Consider the following 19396-nt stretch of genomic DNA (forward strand, 5'->3'; position numbering starts at 1 on the left):
CACTCATAAAAATTTCCCGTCTCACTTTCAATCTGAGGCCTTTGGTTCTGTACTCCCATTTCTTGGAAAAAGAAACGTTATTTAAGCTCCTTATGAATTATTTACCTTGATAAGGGGTCATACCTGAACATCATACACTACAGCTGAATAGCCCAAGCTTATCCACTCTCTGCTTTTAACCCAAGTCCCCAGTCCAGGTAACATCCTCCTGAAGCCCCCTGTCCAGTGTAATGACATCCTCCCCATATTCGGGAACCGGAAATGCAGACAATACTCCAAGTGTGGTCTATCATCGACATCAAAGGCCTTGCTGAATTTCATGTGGACAGTGTGGAATAGGCTGATGAATACAGGACTGAAGGTGTTTTTTATATTGGGACAAGAAGGGCGGCGTGGGAGCTAAATTCTGAAGGAAGGCAGTTCTGTAAAAAACTTTGCGTCCAAGCACGGCAAGACTGCGCAGGACAGCGCGGAGAGTTTAAAAAGATGAACACCCTATACAGCGGGCAGCGGAGTGGGTGGCAGCAGAGTGTAGGGCTTTGGCTCAACGGGCTTAGACGGTAACGGGAAGAGCCAAGAGTGAGGCACCGACTCTTTTTTTCCCCTTGGCAAATCGGCCTGGACGGACGGGGGAACAGCAGGGCACATTAGCTAATGGTTTAAAAAGTTTGTGTACTTGGCGAAGTAAGTGGGTGAGTAGACCTATCTTTCTTTGTTTCATTCCCGTAGAATTAGGTAGCATGTCTGCAGAGTTAGTGCTTTGTTCAGGGTGTCAGATGTGGGAATCCTGGGAGACCTCCAGCCTCCCTGATAGTCACATCTGCACCAGGTGAACCGAGATTCAGCTCCTCGGAGACCGTGTTAGGGATCTGGAGCTGCAGCTTGGTGACCTACTGCTTATTAGAGAAAATGAAGAGGTGATAGACAGGAGCTACAGGGAGGTAGTCATCCCTAGGCTACAGGGGTCAGAAAACTGGGTGACTGTCAGGAGAGGGAAGGGAAATCCCCGGATAGTTGAGAGCACCCCTGTGGCTGCCCCCCTCAGCAACAAGTATATCGTTTCAGATGCTGTTGAGGGGGATGACCTGACAGGGGACGGCCACGGTGACCGGGTCTCTGGCACTGAGCCTGGCGCTGTTGTGCAGGAGGGAAGGAGGGAGAAGAGGAATGCGGTAGTCATAGGGGATTCCATAGTCAGGGGAACAGACAGGAGATTCTGTGAGCCTGGTAGAGATACCCGCATGGTGTGCTGCCTCCCAGGTGCCAGGGTATGGGATGTCTCGGATCGGGTCCAGAATATCCTGAAGGGAGAGGGCGAGCAGCCAGCTGTCTTGGTACATGTTGGTACCAATGACATAGAGAGGAAAAGGGAGGAGATCCTGAAGAGAGATTTCCGGGAGTTAGGAACAAAGCTGAGAAGCAGGACCTCCAGGGTAGTAATCTCAGGATTGCTACCTGTGCCCCGTGCTAGCGAGGGCAAGAATAGTAGGATCAGGCTGATGAATGCGTGGCTGAGAGACTGGTGCAGGGGGCAGGGCTTCAGATTCTTGGATCATTGGGATCTCTTCAGGGGGAAGTATTACCTGTACAAAAAGGACGGGTTACACCGGAACCATAGCGGGAATGTTTAATAGAGCTGTTAGGGAGGGTTTAAACTAATTTGGCAGGGGGATGGGAAACCGGAATGATAGAGTAGAGGAGGGGGAAAACAGAAATAAATCTAAGATAGTGAGTAGGAAAGATGTCAGGAAGGACAGGCAGGTGATGGGGCAAATTTGCAGCCACTGGGATGAGTTGCAGTGCAATCAAAACAAAAAGTATCAAATACTGGACTTAAGGTGTTATACTTAAATACACACAGCATAAGGAATAGGGTGGATGATCTTGTCGTACAGCTACAGATTGGCAGGTATAATTTTGTGGCCATCACTGAGACGTGACTAAAGGATGCATGTCTCTGAGAGCTGAACGTCCAAGGATACACGGTGTATCGGAAGGATAGGCAGGTAGGCAGAGGGGGTGGCATGGCTTTATTTGTAAGAAATGATATTAAATCATTAGAAAGAGGTGACATAGGATCAGAAGGTGCAGAATCTTTATGGGTTGAGCTGAGAAATAGCAGGGGTAAAAGGACCCTGATGGCAGTTATCTACAGGCCTCCTAACAGCTGCAGTGATGTGGACTACAAATTACAACGGGAAATAGAAAAGGCTTGCCAGAAGGGCAGTGTTATGATCATTTTGGGGGATTTTAACATGCGAGTGGATTGGGAAAATCAGGTCAACACTGGATCTCAAGAGAGAGAATTTGTAGAATGTCTACGAGACGGCTTTTCAGAACAGCTTGTTGTTGAGCCCACTAGGGGATCAGAGGTACTGGATTGGATATTGTGTAATGACCCAGAGGTGATTAGAGAGATTGAGGTGAAGGAACCGTTAGGAGGCAGTGGCCGTAACATGATTGAGTTCACTGTGAAATTTGAGAAAGAGAAGCCGAGATCCGATGTGTCGGTATTTCAGTGGAGTAAAGGAAATTACAGTGGCATGAGAGAGGAACTGGCCAAATTTGACTGGAAAGGGACACTAGCGGGAGGATGGCAGAGCAGCAGTGGCTGGAGTTTATGCGAGAAGTGAGGAAGGTGCAAGACAGATATATTCCAAAAAAGAAGAAATTTTCGAATGGAAAAAGGATGCGACCGTGGCTGACAAGAGAAGTCAAAGCCAAAGTAAAAGCGAGAGGGCATTCAAGGAAGCAAAAATTAGTGGGAAGACAGAGGATTGGGAAGTTTTTGAAAGGTTACAAAAGGAAAGAAGGCCATTAAAAGGAAAAAAGATGATCTATAAAAAGAAGCTAGCAAATAATATCAAAGAAGATACTAAAAGCTTTTTCAAGTAAATAACGAATAAAAAACAGGTGAGAGTGGATGTAGGACAGATAGAAAATGATGCTGGAGAAATTGTAATGGGAGATAAGGAGATGGCTGAGGAACTGAATCCTCACTGAGGAAGACATCAGCAGTACACCGGACACTCAAGGGTGTCAGGGAAGAGAAGTGTGCGCAGTCACAATTACGACAGAGAAAGTACTCAGGAAGCTGAATAGTCTAAGGGTAGATAAATCTCCAGGACCAGATGGAATGCACCCTTGTGTTTTGAAGGAAGTAGCTGTGGAGATCGCGGAGGCAGGAAACAGAGAGTGGGAATAAAGGGATCCCATTCTGGTTGTCTGCCAGTTACCCGTGGTGTTCCACAGGGGTCCGTGTTGGGGCCGCTTCTTTTTACGTTGTATATCAACGATTTGGATTATGGAATAGTCCAAACTTTGTGGCTAAGTTTGCTGATGATACAAAGATAGGTGGAGGGGACGGTAGTGCTGAGGAAACTGAGAGTCTGCAGAGAGACTTGGATAGATTGGGAGAATGGTCAAAGAAGTGGCAAATGAAATAAAATGTTGAAAAGTGTATGGTCATGCACGTTGTTAGAAGAAATAAATGGGCAGACTATTATTTAAATGGAGAGTGAATTCAAAGTTCTGAAATGCAACGGGACTTGGGAGTGCTCGTGCAGGATACCCTTAAGATTAACCTCCAGGTTGAGTCGGTAGTGAAGAAGGCGAATGCAATGTTGGCATTCATTTCTAGAGGAATAGAGTATAGGAGCAGGGATGTGATGTTGAGGCTCTATAAGGCACTGGTAAGACCTCACTTGGAATACTGTGTACAGTTTTGGGCTCCTTATTTAAGAAAGGATGTTTTGACATTGGAGAGGGTTCAGAGAAGATTCACTAGAATGATTCCGGGAATGAGAGGGTTAACATGTGAGGAACATTTGACCGCTCTTGGACTGTACTCCGTGGAGTTTAGAAGGAGGGGAAACCTCACAGAAACATGTCGAATGTTCAAAGGCATGGACAGAGTGGATGTGGCAAAGTTGTTTCCCATGGTGGGGGAGTCTAGCACGAGAGAGCATGACTTAAGGATTGAAGGGCACCCATTCAGAACGGAGATGCGAAGAAATTTTTTTAGCCAGAGGGTGGTGAATCTGTGAATTTCTTGCGGCAGTGGATGTCAAGTCATTGGGTGTATTTAAGACAGGGATTGATAGGTATGTGAGTAGCCAGGGCATCATAGGTCATGGTGAGAAGGTGGGGGAGTTGGACTAAATGGGAGAATGGATCAGCTCATGATAAATTGGCAGAGCAGATTCGAAGGGCCGAATGGCCGGCTTCTGCTGCTTTGTCTTATTTGAATGCACCAGTATACGTAATAAGGATCTTGTAGCACAGGTAGAGTTTGGCAGGTACAAACTTAGGCAGGTACGATTTTGGTCGAAGGAATAAAGACATAGACAATTCTGTAAACAGGGCGAAATTCAAAAATCAGAGGTGCAAAGGGACATGGGTGTCCTTGTGCAGGATTCCCTGAAGGTTAACTTGCAGTTTGTGTCAGTAGTAAGATTGGCAAACTCAATGTTTGCTTTCATTTCGAGAGGATTAGAGTGCAAGAGCAAGGATGTAATGCTAAGGTTTTATAAGGCATTGATCAGACCACACGGAGTATTGTGAGCAGTTTTTGGTCCCTTCTATCGGAAAACATGTACTGGCATTGGAGGGTGTCCGGAAGATTCACAAGAATGATTCCGGGAATGAAAGAATTAACATATGAGGAGTGTTTGTTGGTTCTGGGCCTGTACTCATGGGAGTTTAGAAGAATGGCTGATTTATTATCCCACTCAACCCTATTTTCCCACCTCCTCCCCATAATTTTTGAGACTCTGACTAATTAAGAAGTTTACTTATTAACTTCTGCTTTATAAATCAAACAGGAGAAAATCTGCAGATGCTGGTAATCCAAGCTACACAGGTCCTGATGAAGGGTCTCGCCAGATCTCTCTGACACCTGTCTGGAGAGAGTTGATGTTGGGAGGATGTGGGTGGGTCGAGAACGGTAAGCACAGCCTCCGACTATAGGGATGTCCATTTAGGACAGAGTAGAGGAGGAATTCCTTTATCCACAGGATAGTGATTCAGCCACAGGCAACTGTGGAGGCCAAATAATTAAGTATATTTAAAGCAGAGTAACACACACAAATTGTTGGGGGGACAGCAGGCCGGGAAGTTTCTATGGAAAAGAGTAAACAGTCCATGGTTCAGACTGAAACACTTCGTCAAGACCTGTGTTGCTTAAGGGTTCCTGCAAATTCATCCCCTGTCCTAATGAGGGGCTGCGGGGGATGGGGTTGTGGGAAAGGGGACAAAGTCATCATCATCTCCCATCTTTGCCCCCTCCAGCTTCTCATTACGTGTACACACACAGTTCACCCACAGGCTTTCCACCCCTCCCCCTCCTGGTTCAATCTGCCATTCATCTGTCCCCTACTGGTTCCCATTATCACCTCCTTTACTGTCTCAAACCATCACACTGCCCCACTTCACACTCACAAATGAATGTGAACATTGTATGAAGGGCCTGTTCCTGTGCTGTACTGCTCTATGTTCTCTGTTCCCTGTTTCGAAGAATGAGAGGAGATCTCATGGAAACACAAAATTCTTTCAGGGGTCAACAGGCAGGAGTGAGGGAGGATGTTTCCCCTGTCTGAGGAGTCAAGGGTCAGGGGTCTCTCTGCTCTCCATCCAGCGGAAAATCCCTGGGGAGACATTAGTTGTCCACCCGCTTTTGTCGAGTCAAAGGTTAAAGTCTCCCCCCGATCTCCGGGGCCGCGCAGCCCGAGTCTCCCCCCCGATCCCCGGGGCCGCGCTGCCCGAGTCTCCCCCCGATCCCCGGGGCCGCGCTGCCCGAGTCTCCCCCCCCCGATCCCCGGAACCGCGCTGCCCGAGTCTCCCCCCGATCCCCGGGGCCGCGCTGCCCGAGTCTCCCCCCCCCGATCCCCGGAACCGCGCTGCCCGAGTCTCCCCCCCCCCGATCCCCGGAACCGCGCTGTCCGAGTCTCCCCCCGATCTCCGCTGCCTGAGTCTCCCCCCGATCCCCGGGGCCGCGCTGTCCGAGTCACCCCCCGATCCCCGGGGCCGCGCTGTCCGAGTCTCCCCCCGATCCCCGGGGCCGCGCAGCCCGACTCTCCCCCCCGATCCCCGGGGCCGCGCTGCCCGAGTCTCCCCCCCATCCCCGGGGCCGCGCTGCCCGAGTCTCCCCCAGATCACCGGGGCCGCGCCGCCCGAGTCTCCCCCCCGATCCCCGGGGCCGCGCTGCCCGAGTCTCCCCCCCGATCCCCCGGGGCCGCGCTGCCCGAGTCTCCCCCCGATCCCCGGGGCCGCGCATTCCGAGTCTCCCCCCGATCCCCGGGGCCGCGCTGTCCGTGTCTCCCCCCGATCCCCGGGGCCCCGCTGCCCCGAGTCTCCCCCCGATCCCCGGGGCCGCGCTGCCCGAGTCTCCCCCCGATCCCCGGGGCCGCGCCGCCCGAGTCTCCCCCCGATCCCCGGGGCCGCGCTGCCCGAGTCTCCCCCCGATCCCCGGGGCCGCGCCGCCCGAGTCTCTCCCCGATCCCCGGGGCCGTGCTGCCCGAGTCTCCCCCCGATCCCCGGGGCCGCGCTGCCCGAGTCTCCCCCCGATCCCCGGGGCCGCGCATTCCGAGTCTCCCCCCGATCCCCGGGGCCGCGCTGGCCGTGTCTCCCCCCGATCCCCGGGGCCCCGCTGCCCCGAGTCTCCCCCCGATCCCCGGGGCCGCGCTGCCCGAGTCTCCCCACGATCCCCGGGGCCGCGCCGCCCGAGTCTCCCCCCGATCCCCGGGGCCGCGCTGCCCGAGTCTCCCCCCCGATCCCCGGGGCCGCGCTGCCCGAGTCTCCCCCCGATCCCCGGGGCCGCGCCGCCCGAGTCTCTCCCCGATCCCCGGGGCCGTGCTGCCCGAGTCTCCCCCCGATCCCCGGGGCCGCGCTGCCCGAGTCTCCCCCCGATCCCCGGGGCCGCGCATTCCGAGTCTCCCCCCGATCCCCGGGGCCGCGCTGGCCGTGTCTCCCCCCGATCCCCGGGGCCCCGCTGCCCCGAGTCTCCCCCCGATCCCCGGGGCCGCGCTGCCCGAGTCTCCCCACGATCCCCGGGGCCGCGCCGCCCGAGTCTCCCCCCGATCCCCGGGGCCGCGCTGCCCGAGTCTCCCCCCGATCCCCGGGGCCGCGCTGCCCGAGTCTCCCCCCGATCCCCGGGGCCGCGCTGTCCGAGTCTCCCCCCGATCCCCGGGGCCGCGCTGTCCGAGTCTCACCCCGATCCCCGGGGCCGCGCTGCCCGAGTCTCCCCCCGATCCCCGGGGCCGCGCTGCCCGAGTCTCCCCCCCGATCCCAGGGGCCGCGCTGCCCGAGTCTCCCCCCGATCCCCGGGGACTCTCTAATTCTCTGCTTCTCCCCCCAGTCTCTGTCACCCTGGATGTGGAAACGGCGCATCCGCGGCTCGAGGTGTCTGAGGATCGGAGGAGTGTGAGACGGACCGGGATCCGGAGGAATCTCCCTGACACCGGGAAGAGATTCACAAACTGGGAATGTGTGCTGGGATCGGAGGGATTCACATCGGGGAGACATTACTGGGAGGTGGAGGTGACGGGGATTCGGGACTGGGGTCTGGGAGTCGCCGCAGAGTCTGTGAAGAGGAAGGGACGGTTCAGTCTGAGTCCGGAGACCGGATTCTGGGTCATCGGGCGGGTTGATGACGTGTTATATCTGGATTGTGACGAGTCCCGTCTCGCTGCCGGTCCCATCCCCGGGAGGGTGGGAGTTTATCTCAGTTACGAGTCCGGGACAGTTTCATTTTACAACGCGGAGACCAAGTCCCATCTCCACACCTTCACTGGGAATAAATTCACGGAGAAACTTTATCCTCTCTTCGCGACCTGGGATGAAAACCAGTGGCTGAGAATCTGCTCCGGTTCCGCTCCGGGTCTGTAAACGGGTCGGGTTCCGGGACAGGCGTCAGGAGTAAAGTCCCTGTAAATATAAATGTGCGGAGAGTGCAGCTAAATACGTGGCTAAGGAGATGGTGCAGTAGGGAGGGCTTCATGTTTCTGGACAATTGGGCTTTGTTCCCGGGAAGGTGGGGCCTGTTCCGACGGGACGGTTTGCCCCTGAACTGGAGGGGGACTAACATCCTTTGCAGAGGGAGGGGAACCAGAGTGTTAGAGCAGATAGTGAGGTGGAGGAGGATAAAGGTCATACGAGGACTGCATGTATAGACAGAAATCAAAGGTTTGCACATTAGGTTGTAAATTAATTTTCAGAGCTTTAGAAATTGTAGAAAATAAAGATTTCCAAAAAGATTTTGATGAAGAACATGACCAGAACATATGTGAAAAAGTGGCTACTTCAGTTTTACACCTATCGCAATAATTGTCTATGTTAGGAAATATTTTAGATAGTCTCTCCTTTGTTAAATAGTAACAGTGAACAATTTTAAATTGAATTAAACACTGATTGGTTCATATTAAAGAAGAATTGACCATCTTCATTAACAAAGGTCATATTAAGTTCTCTTTCCCAAACTTGTTTAATCTTTAGTGATTAAGGGGATCTGTTTTTTTTTTGCAGATTTATTTATCTTTATTATCATTTATTTTGTGATGGTCGATTGATGACTTTTGAAGAGTTAATTAGCAAATATTCTCTCATACACACTTACTGCAATATCATCAGGTTAGACATTTTTTACAAAAGTAATTATCTCAGTTTCCATATATGCAAGAATCTGATTTGTTGGATACTATTTTGAATATGAATCCTTCAGTAAGAGAATTTGTAATTCTCATTGGTAGAATTTATAATTTATTTTTAATACATTATTACAAAAAGATAACCTCCCACCTAAGGTTTATACATGAAACATCACGTTGTTTCAGACGTGATAGAGGGGGAGGGATGAAAGGGGGAGGAGTGGCATTACTAGTCAGGGAAAATATCACAGCTGTGCGTAGACAGGACAGCCCGGAGGGCTTGTCTACAGAGGTCATATGGGTGGAGCTGAGGAACGGGAAAGGTGTGACCACACTAATAGGGGTGTATTATAGACCGCACAATAGTCAGAGAGAATTGGAGGAGCAAATCTGTATAAAGATAGTAGACCTACTTTCATACCCTTCCTCTTAACTAACGTTTCTTTTTCGGTCCCTCGCTTTCAGCTCTTTTTTTTTGGTAGTAGGCATTATTATTTTCTGTTTTTAAGTGTATTTACAGTTTTGGGGGTTTGAATGTCCTGATTTATGGACTGGAGTTGTGGTTGGACTGCAGTTTTTTTTGTTACGGGGCTTGGGGAGGAAGTAATTTTACATGTCTTCAATTTGGGTGCTTTCTCAATTATCTTTTTTGTATTATATTATTATTGTATGTTTATTTTTGCACTGTATTTATTTTCTTCATTTTGATTTGGGTTTTTTTTTTCTATCTGTAGCGATGTAGAAAATGCATAAAAAACTAATTTAAAAAAAGTAGTAGACCGATGTAAGAAACAGGAAGTTGTAATAGTAGGGGATTTTAACTTTCCACATATTGACTGGGACTCCAAAAAACTGTAATAGGGCTCGATGGCTTGGAGTTTGTGAAATGTTTTCAGGAAAGTTTTCTAAATCAATATATAGAGGTACCTACGAGAGAGGATGCAATACTTGATCTCCTATTAGGAAACCAGACAGGTCAGGTGACAGAAGTATGTGTGGGCGAACATTTTGGGTCCAGTGACCATAATGTCATTAGTTTCAAGTTAATTACGGATAAGGATGGGTCTGGTCCTTGCGTTGAGGTTCTAAATAGCAGAAGGGCTAATTGTGTGGAAATGAAAAAAGACCTCGGAAGAGTGGATTGGGATAAGTTTTTTTTTTCCTGACAAGGATGTGTTCAGTAAGTGGAAGGCCTCCAAATGTGAAATTTTGAGGGTGCAGAGTTTGCATTTTCCTGCCAGGATTAAAGACAAAGTTAGCAGGCATAAGGAACCTTGGTTTTCAAGGGATACTGGCGATCTGGTTAAGAAAAAGAGAGAAGTGTATAGCAGGTAGAGGCAACAAAGAGCAAATGAGTTACTTAAAGAGTATAGAAAACATAAGAAAATACTAAAGAAGGAAATCAGGAAGGAAAAAAAAAGACATGAGGTGGCTTTGGCAGATAATGTGAAGGAAAACCTGAAGGGTTTCTACAAGTATATTAAGAGTAAAAGGATAGTAAGGGACAAAATTGGTCCCCTAGAAGATCAGAGTGGTCGTCTATGTGTGGAGCCTGACGAGATGGGGGAGATCTTAAACAGTTTTTTTGCATCAGTATTTACTCAGGAAACTGGCATAGTGTATATGGAAGGAAGGGAAACAAGCAGTAGTGTCATGGAACATTTGTAGATTAAAGAGGAGGAGGTGCTTGCTGCCTTACAGCGCATAAAGGTAGATAAATCCCCCGGGCCTGACTTGATATTTCCTCGGACCTTGAGAGAGACTAGAGTAGAAATTGCAGGGGCACTGACAGAAATATTTAAAATGTCCTTAGCCACGGGTGCAGTGCCTGAGGATTGGAGGGTAGCTCATGTTATTTCATTGTTTAAAAAAGGCTCCAATAGTAAACCAGGTAATTACAGGCCAGTGAGCCTGACATCAGTAGTATGTAAGTTATTGGAGGATGTTCTGAGAGATCGGATTTACAAGTATTTGGACAGCCAAGGGCTGATTAAGGATAGTCAGTACGGCTTTGTGCATGGTAGATCGTGTTTAATGAATCTCGAAGAGTTTCTCGAGGTGGTTACCAACTAAGTAGGTGAAGGAAAGGCTGTGGATGTTGTCCACATGAACTTTAGTAAGGCCTTTGACAAGGTCCCACATGGGAGGTTAGTTCAGAAAGTTCAGACATGAGGTATCCATGGAGAGGTTGGAGAGATTGAAAGAGTGCAGAGATTTACTAGGATGTTGCCAGGTCTTCAGGAGTTGAGTTACAGGGAAAGATTGAACAGGTTAGGACTTTATTCCTTGAAGCGTAGAAGAATGAGGGGAGATTTGATAGAGGTTTACAAAATTATGTGGGGTATAGATAGTAAATGCGAGTAAGTTCTTTCCATTTAGATTAGGAAAGATAAATATGAGAGGACATGGTTTTAGGGTGAAAGGGGAAAGGTTTAGGGGGAACATTAGGAGGATCTTCACTCAGAGAGTGGTGGGAGTGTGGAACGAGCTGCCATCTGACATGGTAAATGCAGGCTCACTCTTAAGTTTTAAGAATAAATTGGATAGATACCTGGATGGGAGAGGTCTGGAGGGTTACGGACTGGGTGCAGGTCAATGGGACGAGCGGAATAAAGTTTCCGCACAGACTAGAAGCACCAAATGGCCTGTTTTCTGTGCTGTAGTGTTCTATGGTTCTATGGAGTGAAATAAACACGAAATAAGAATTGTCGATTGATTAATTTTAACTCGTTCACCGCATCCGTCAACCGAACAGAAACACCGGGGATTCAGCAGCAGTTGCGGGCGGCGGGTCCTGAGCTCCCCCGGGTCCTAAAGTCCACCCGTAATGAGAAAGGTTAAATGGGACAAGTGGGGGCGGTGCTGACCAGAAAAGACAGTGAAGATTGTTCATTAAGTTCATCTGCCATTTCTTTGTCCCCCATTACTACTTCACCAGCATCATTTTCCAGTGGTCCAGTATCAACTCTCATCTCCCTTTCACTCTTCATGTAACTGAAAACTAAACTTTTAGTATCCTGATTTATATTACTGGCCAGTTTGCCCTCATATTTCGTCTTGACCATTCTTATGGCTTTTTTCATTGCCTTTTGTTGGATTTTAAGAGCATCCCAATAATCCATCATCCCACTCACCTTTGCTACCCTATATGTCATTTCCTTAGGTTTAACACAATTATTACATGCCTTTTCCAGCTCAAACTATGAATTGATTTAAAGTCAGTCCCATAATTTAATAGTTTCTATTTGAAAACTATCTACCCTCGCAAACATTGTACTGAAGACTGCATTTGATTTTTCTTCAGCCTTATACGCTTCACATTGAAATAGTATCTGTTTCGACAGTTTCATAATGACAAACTGTACACGACACAGAATGAAGTTTTCCAATTAGTTACAAGGCATAATTAAGCATAGTGTGGACATTTCTATGTCATGTCAATATCATTCCTTCCCTTGTTTTAAGCCCTTCTTCTATAAACCCAACAGGTTTATGTATTTGTAAAGGTGTCTGTCCTTATGTCCATTATCCTACGTCTTGTCATAAGCCCCCAATTCTTAACACTACCAGCCCTTTAGCTTCTAATTTGCTAAGTGGAAGGTCTATATCCACAGCTTAACATTTAACAGCTTTTGGTGCTAAACAGTCAATATCATCATTTCCCTCAACACTGTGATGTTCAGGGCCCATAATGTGCAGACATATAAATCAAACTTTATATATGAAATCCCGATTGACAAGTTTCCAACAGTCAATCTGACCTACTGCCAGAATGACCTGTTTAAGACTTATCAAAACTGAAATGTATTCTGAGCAAATTATAAGGACCAATTTCCTCCACCCACTGTAAGCCTAAACTGTTGGCAAATAATTCTGCTTCCTATGCTGATAAATGGCTATAAGTCATTTCTTTATCATTACCTGCAATTCAGGCACACAAAAACAGCCACACCAACATCCCCAGTTAACTTATCTTTGGATTCATCTGTAAAAATGGTTACTGTATGATAATAACTTTCATTAATATACTAACGAACCAACAGACTCTCAGGCAGAACCGAATCCGATCGTGTAACATAAAATCAACTGAAGTCATTGGAAAAAACAAGGTGGGGTTACAGAGAAAGCTACAGTGGGACATATTGTATCATCAAGTACACCCGTATTCCCAGCGTGATAAGAACCCAGCCACTCAGAACAAAAAACACTCTTCTTGTGATGTCCCCAACCGTCCTCCAGCACACCTTTAACAGGATGATCATTTCCTTGCCCCGCAAATTAATCCAGTATGTTGAGATCAACTTGAACCTCTGTTACTTTGAGGGCAATTGTCCCATTGCAATCAGTAAAGCCAAAACAGGAGACAACATTACTGCACCAGAACACAATCTTAAAGTCTGTAATTGTATCACATACAAACATTTTTAATTTGAAGATGAAGGTGATTCATAAGCCACACAGACATAATCAAGAACAGATCAAATTAAACAAATATAATTGGTCAACAAAGATTTTCATGTTGCACCCAAGAATACCCACATAGATGTCTGAGGAGATTTAAAGCTCCTTTACATTCATCAATTATTTTACTGATAGGTGCTTCCACGTCAGCTTATTATCCATCCACATACTGAGAAATCTTACCACTGACACTTCCACAAGATATTAATGACATAATTTAAAATCAAATGCAAGTCTATTAATGCTGTTTGTAAACCACATAATGCGTTTTAACGACTAAAAGCTTAAAATCCTCATCAATCTGCCCACTGTTTGACCTATTAATTGTAAATTGCAATTAATACCTCTAATCCATAAAGCGACGTCATCTGTATATTGTGATTTACCCAGGGTATCCCATTTTCCCATCTCAGAGAAAATATCATTAATCATAATATTAAATAATGAACGGCTACAAATACTGCCTTATGGGATCCCATTCTCTATCTCATAGAAACACCAACATAACATGCAGACCGGTACATGCACAGTCTGTCCAAATAAAAAACTCAGAAAAATTATACAATGTCCCCCTCACTCCTAATTTAATCAAAAGTCCTTTCTTCCATATCATTTCCCTTTTCAGTATCAAGAAATACTGATATTACAACATCTTTATTTAATTGTGTTTTCCGAATATCATCTTCCAAATCTAAAACTGAATCTAATGTCATTTCACCCTTCCAAAATCCACTCTAATAAAACACTTTATCATCACTTTCCAAAATATAACTCAAGCGCTTGATTACCATACATTCCATAAGTTTACATACATGAGACATTCACGATATAGGCCCTTAACTAGAAGCATCAGATGGGGATCGGCCAGGTTTTAGAATTGGCACTACTATTTCCATTTTCCATGAGGAAAGTAGATGCACAATTCAAACATTTAATATTTTCACAAAAGCGAATTAGAAACAATTACAATTTCAAATATCACTCTTTCCTGGGAGCACCTGACCTGCATTATTAATAGACGTCTTAAATTCATACAAAGAAATCTCTCCATCAGTGATACTATCATTACTACAGCTGACTTCCAGCACATCATTCCAGCAGTGAAAAACATATCCCTACATTGTTTAACTTCTTCACTTAAATTATCCTGATTATGAATCTCAACAAATGACCCAGCCAGTAACACAACCTTCCCTGTTTCAGTAACAATCATTTTGCCCTCATTAATCAACACTGGAATATTATGATCCCCACAAATCCCCCCATTTTCTAAATCGTATCCCAAACAATTCCAAGTTTGATATCCCTTCCAATATTATCTCCATATAAACTCCAGTAAATCACCTACTTCCTCACAACGGCCTTTGCCCTTTTATTGTTAATAATGTCACTCGGAGACTGATGCACCATCACATAAAAACTCACATTTCTCCCAATTTGCTTCCTGTCCCGTTATAAATCCAAATCTAAACTCATAAAGACAGGAAGGCTGACTGACGTTCACAGAAACTAATCACCATCTGAGTTCCCTTTTGAGCGACAGCCAGTACAGCCAATGACAGCAGGGGTCAGTGTTAAGTCTGCACTACGATAAGCTGGTGGAAATCGGCCCATGATCAGCCCCTCCTCTTCCGCTCCATCGCCATGGCGGAGATGAGCGATTTGCTTCTCTCGGTGTCGCCGGCCTCGGCGCCCACAAGGACGGGTGTGATTCCCCTTCGCGCCTCGGTGGGTCTGTTTCGGTGACGTCTGTGGTGGCTGACGAAACATGCTTTCACAGGGAGCGAGCGAGGAAAATGACTACAACTCCCAGAAGGCCCCACTGATGACGTTGTGGTGGTGTTGACGGGTAAGGTATAAAAGCAAAATGGAGGAAAATGTAATGCATTACGTTTTCTGTACTGTGTCGTGCCTTCAATAAAAAATTAAATTATAAGAGAGATTCCAGCGAGAAATAGATAGAACATAGAACAATACAGCACAGTACAGGCCCTTCGGCCCACAATGTTGTGCCGACCCTTAAACTCTGCCTCCCTAAGCTTAAATTCCTCCATATACCTGTCTAACAGTCTCTTAAACTTCACTAGTGTATCTGCCTCCACCACTGACTCGGGCAGTGCATTCCACGCACCAACCACTCTCTTGAGTATAAAATCTTCCTCTAATATCCCCCTTGAACTTCCCTCCCCTTACCTTAAAACCATGTCCTCTTGTTTTGAGCAGTGGTGCCCTGGGGAAGAGGCGCTGGCTGTCCACTCTATCTATTCCCCTTAATATCAACTATACCGCTATAATTTCTCCTCTCATCCTCCTTCTCTCCAGAGAGTAAAGCCCCAGCTCCCTTAATCTCTGATCATAATCCATACTCTCTAAATAAGGCAGCATTCTGGTAAATCTCCTCTGTACCCTTTCCTATGCTTCCACATCCTTCCTATAGTGAGGTGACCAGAACTGGACAGAGTACTCCTTGTGTGGCCCAACCAGAGTTTTATAGAGCTGCATCATTACATCGCGACTCTTAAACTCTATCCCTCGACTTATGAAAGCTAACACCCCATAAGCTTTCTTAACTACTCTTCCTACCTGTGAGGTAACTTTCAGGTATCTGTGGACATGTAGCTCCAGATCCCTCTGCTCCTCCACGCTTCTAAGTATCCTGCCATTTACTTTGTACTCTGCCTTGGAGTTTGTCCTTCCAAAGTATACCACCTCACACTTCTCCAGGTTGAACTCTATCTGCCACTTCTCAGCCCACTCCTGCATCCTTTCAATGTCTCTCTGTAATCTTTGACAATCCTCTACACTATCCACCAACCTTTGTGTCTTCTGCAAACTTGCCAACCCATCCTTATAACCCCACATCCAGGTCGTTAATAAAAATCATGAAAAGTAGGTGTCCCAGAATTAATCCTTGTGGGACACCACTAGTCACAACCCTCCAATCCTAATGTACTCCCTCCACCACACTCTGCTTTCAGCTGCAAGCCAATTCTGAATCCACCTGGTCAAACATCCCTGGATCCCATGCCTTCTGACTTTCTGAATAAGCCTACCGTGTGGAACCTTATCAAATGCATTACTAAAATACATGTAGATCACATCCACTGCACTACCCTCATCTATATGCCTGGTCACCTCCTAAAAGAACTCCATCAGGCTTGTTAGACACGATCTGTCCTTCAGAAAGCCATGCTGACTATCACTGATCAGACCATGATTCTCTAAATGCCAATAAATCCTATCTTTGTGAATCTTTTCCAACAGCTTTTCCACCACAGATGTTAGGCTCAATGGTCTATAATTATCCGGACTATCCCTACTACCCTTTTTGAACAATGGGACAACATTCGCCTCCCTTCAATCCTCCGGGACCATTCCCGTGGACAATGAGGACATAATGATCCTAGCCAGAGGCTCAGCAATCTATTTCCTCGCCTCGGATGCAGAACTGGGAAGTGACAGATGGAGTTCAACACAGATGAAGAGATTCATTTCTGCAGGTCAAATTTGAACACAGAATAAAATATTAATGGTAAGACTCTTGGCAGTGTGGAGGGTCAGAGAGATCTTGGGGTCCATGTCCATACGACACTCAAAGCTGCTGTGGAGGTTGGCAGTGTTGTTAGGAAGACGTCTGGTGTGATGGCCTTCATCAACCGTGGGATTGAGTTCAAGAGCTGTGAGGTGATGTTGAAGCTATAATTCTCCTAATCTGTACATAAGTAATTGTAATAGGATGATGAGAGGCTTTGACCATGTGGATAGCCAGAGGCATTTTCCCAGGCTTGAAGTGACTAACACGAGGGGACGTAGTTTTAAGCTGCTTGGAAGTCGGTACTGAGGGAATGTCAGGGGTTAGCTTCTTACACAGAGAGTGGTGGGGGCATGGAATGCACTGCCAGCAGCGATGGTGGAGGTGGAAAGAATAGGATATTTTAAGAGACTCTTAGATAGGTTCATGGAGCTTAGAAACACAGAGGGATATACGATCAGGAAATCCTAGGCAGTCTCTAGAGTAGGTTACATGGTCTGTACAACATTGTGGGCTGAAGAGCCTGTAATGTGCTGTAGATTTCTGTGTTCTGTGTCAAAGACAGGCAGAGGGATTAGTTTAAATGGACAGGAGGACAGCATGGAAAGGTTGAGCCGAAGGGCCTGTGTTAGTGCCGTAAGGAAGGGGTTCTGTCCCAACCATCGACTCTATTCCCCTCAACAGATGCTGCCTGACTTGACAACGTTCTTGAAAAGTTGCATTCAGTTCCGCTTAGCATTCTGTACAAAGGATGTTTTCTGCTGGAAGAGTGCAGAGGAGATTCATCATGATTTCCATCATGGCTGATCCCAGATCGCACTCAATTCCAGATATCTGACCTCCCGCCATATCCTTTGATGCCCTGACCGATCAGGAAACGGTCAACTGCCGCCTTGAATAGACCCAGACACTCGGCCTCCACCGCAGTCTGTGGCAGAGCGTTCCACAGATCCAATACACCTTGGCTAATAAAAAAAATAAGCTGCTTACCTCTGTTTGAAGAGGTGGCTCCTCAACTTTGTGGCTGTGCCCCACCACAGGAAATACCTTCTCCACCTCCACCTTATCCAGTCCTTTCAACATTCGGTAGGTTTCAATGAGATGCCCCCGCATTTTTCTGAGTTCCAGTGAGCACAGGGTCAAAGCTGCCAAGTGCTCCTCATATTTTAACCCCTTCATTCCCGAAATAATCTTTCTGTACCTCCTCTGGATTCTCTCCAATGACAACACATCCTGTCTGAGATATGGGCCCCAACACTGTTGACAATACTCCAAGTGTGGCCTGACTCGTGTCTTATAAAGCCTTAGCATTATCTCTTTGCTGTTATGTTCATGGGGCGAGATTGGACTGTGTTGATCTACAGGGGGATCTTGGAATCCGAGTTCATAACTCCCAGATAGTGGTTCCATTGTGAGGCAGTTATGTTGCAGATGTATAAATCTCTAGTTTAACCACATTTGGAGAATTGCATTCAAATACAGGAATAATACGGAGGTTTTGGATGGTGAGTGGAAGAGACTTAACAGGATGCTGCCTGGATAAAGTGAGACCGGACAATCTCGGGTAATTTTCTCCGGAGTGGCAGAGGCTGAGGGAGGTCTGACAGACGTTTACAGGAATGTGAGAGGCACAGACAGAGTGGACAGCCGGGATTTTTTCTGTAAGGAGGAAATGTCCAATGCCAGTGGGCATGCACTTCAGTAGAAAGGGGGAACACATCCTCCTTGGTCCTTTTTGCACTATTGAAGTATTTTGTAATTTAGTGTAATTTTGTATCTTTTCTCTGCATAGCTGCTGTTAAAAAAAAACAATTAGAAAAACAATGATGTTAAAAACCTGACTCAGAATGTTTAAAGGAGATTTGCGTTTCAAGTTTTGTTTTTCATTCCCATAGTGGTGGGTGTCTGGTGTGAATATCGGGTGGTGGTGGAGGCAGATGCAAACGAGGCTATTAGATACCATGTGAATGTGATCCCACTCAGAGAACAGACTGTGACGACAGTGGATATATGCCGGCATCACAGTTCTCTCACCAAAGATACTTCACTGCTGGATAAAATGAAGTTTGTGATGTTTATAACCAATGTGGTGAATTGTACTGCTCAGACATCTCATCCTACTGAGGAAATTAAAATTATTGTGAAAGCTGCAGAAAGGTATCTTGGTGTAACTGGTGTTTTGTGGGAAGCTGTAAATGAAGCTCTGGTTTGTGGGGGTTTCTGCATCCCAGTCTACTTGTGAAGATATGTAATGGGATTGAAATATTGAAGTGAAATGCAAGAAGCCTGATTTTACATGGTCAACATTTTTAGCAGTTTATTTCTGATTTGTCAGATTCTTCCGATGTTATATCTGTTCAGGAAACCTGCACATTTTAAGTTTTATTCCTGTGCAGGATTATATTGTTATTTGGGTTGACAGGTTACTTGGTAGAGGGGTGGTGTTGTCAGTTTTATAAGGAAAGGAGCAGAGTATAGTGTTGTGAATGGGAATAAAATGTATCATGAACTTGGAGAAAATCTTGATTCAACAGGTATGTGTGTAATTTTCTTTTGTGAAAATATTAACTTTCTGAATTGTATTTGGTTTAGCCATCTACTTTTCTCATGGAAAATGGTTGTAGTAGTTCCCATTCTAAAACCTGGATCTCCCCGTCTGATCCTCCTTCTTGTAGGCCAATATCATTAAAGTCTCATTTATGTAAACTTGTGGAATGTATGGTAATCGAGTGTTTGAATTATATTTTCGATAAAAGAGGTA

At 46.3% G+C, this 19396-nt stretch overlaps 1 long non-coding RNA gene across 1 annotated transcript; it reads left to right on the top strand.

Moving 5' to 3' along the window:
• The first annotated feature begins 14905 nt into the window (after positions 1-14905).
• LOC140722150 (uncharacterized) lies at positions 14906-18682 on the top strand. Its single transcript, XR_012097546.1, has 3 exons — positions 14906-14952; positions 16368-16635; positions 18531-18682. It is a non-coding gene; the product is annotated as an uncharacterized lncRNA (long non-coding RNA).
• The last annotated feature ends 714 nt before the right edge of the window (positions 18683-19396 follow it).

This window comes from Hemitrygon akajei, unplaced genomic scaffold (genome assembly GCF_048418815.1).
Source record: "Hemitrygon akajei unplaced genomic scaffold, sHemAka1.3 Scf000070, whole genome shotgun sequence".
NCBI lineage: Eukaryota > Metazoa > Chordata > Chondrichthyes > Myliobatiformes > Dasyatidae > Hemitrygon > Hemitrygon akajei.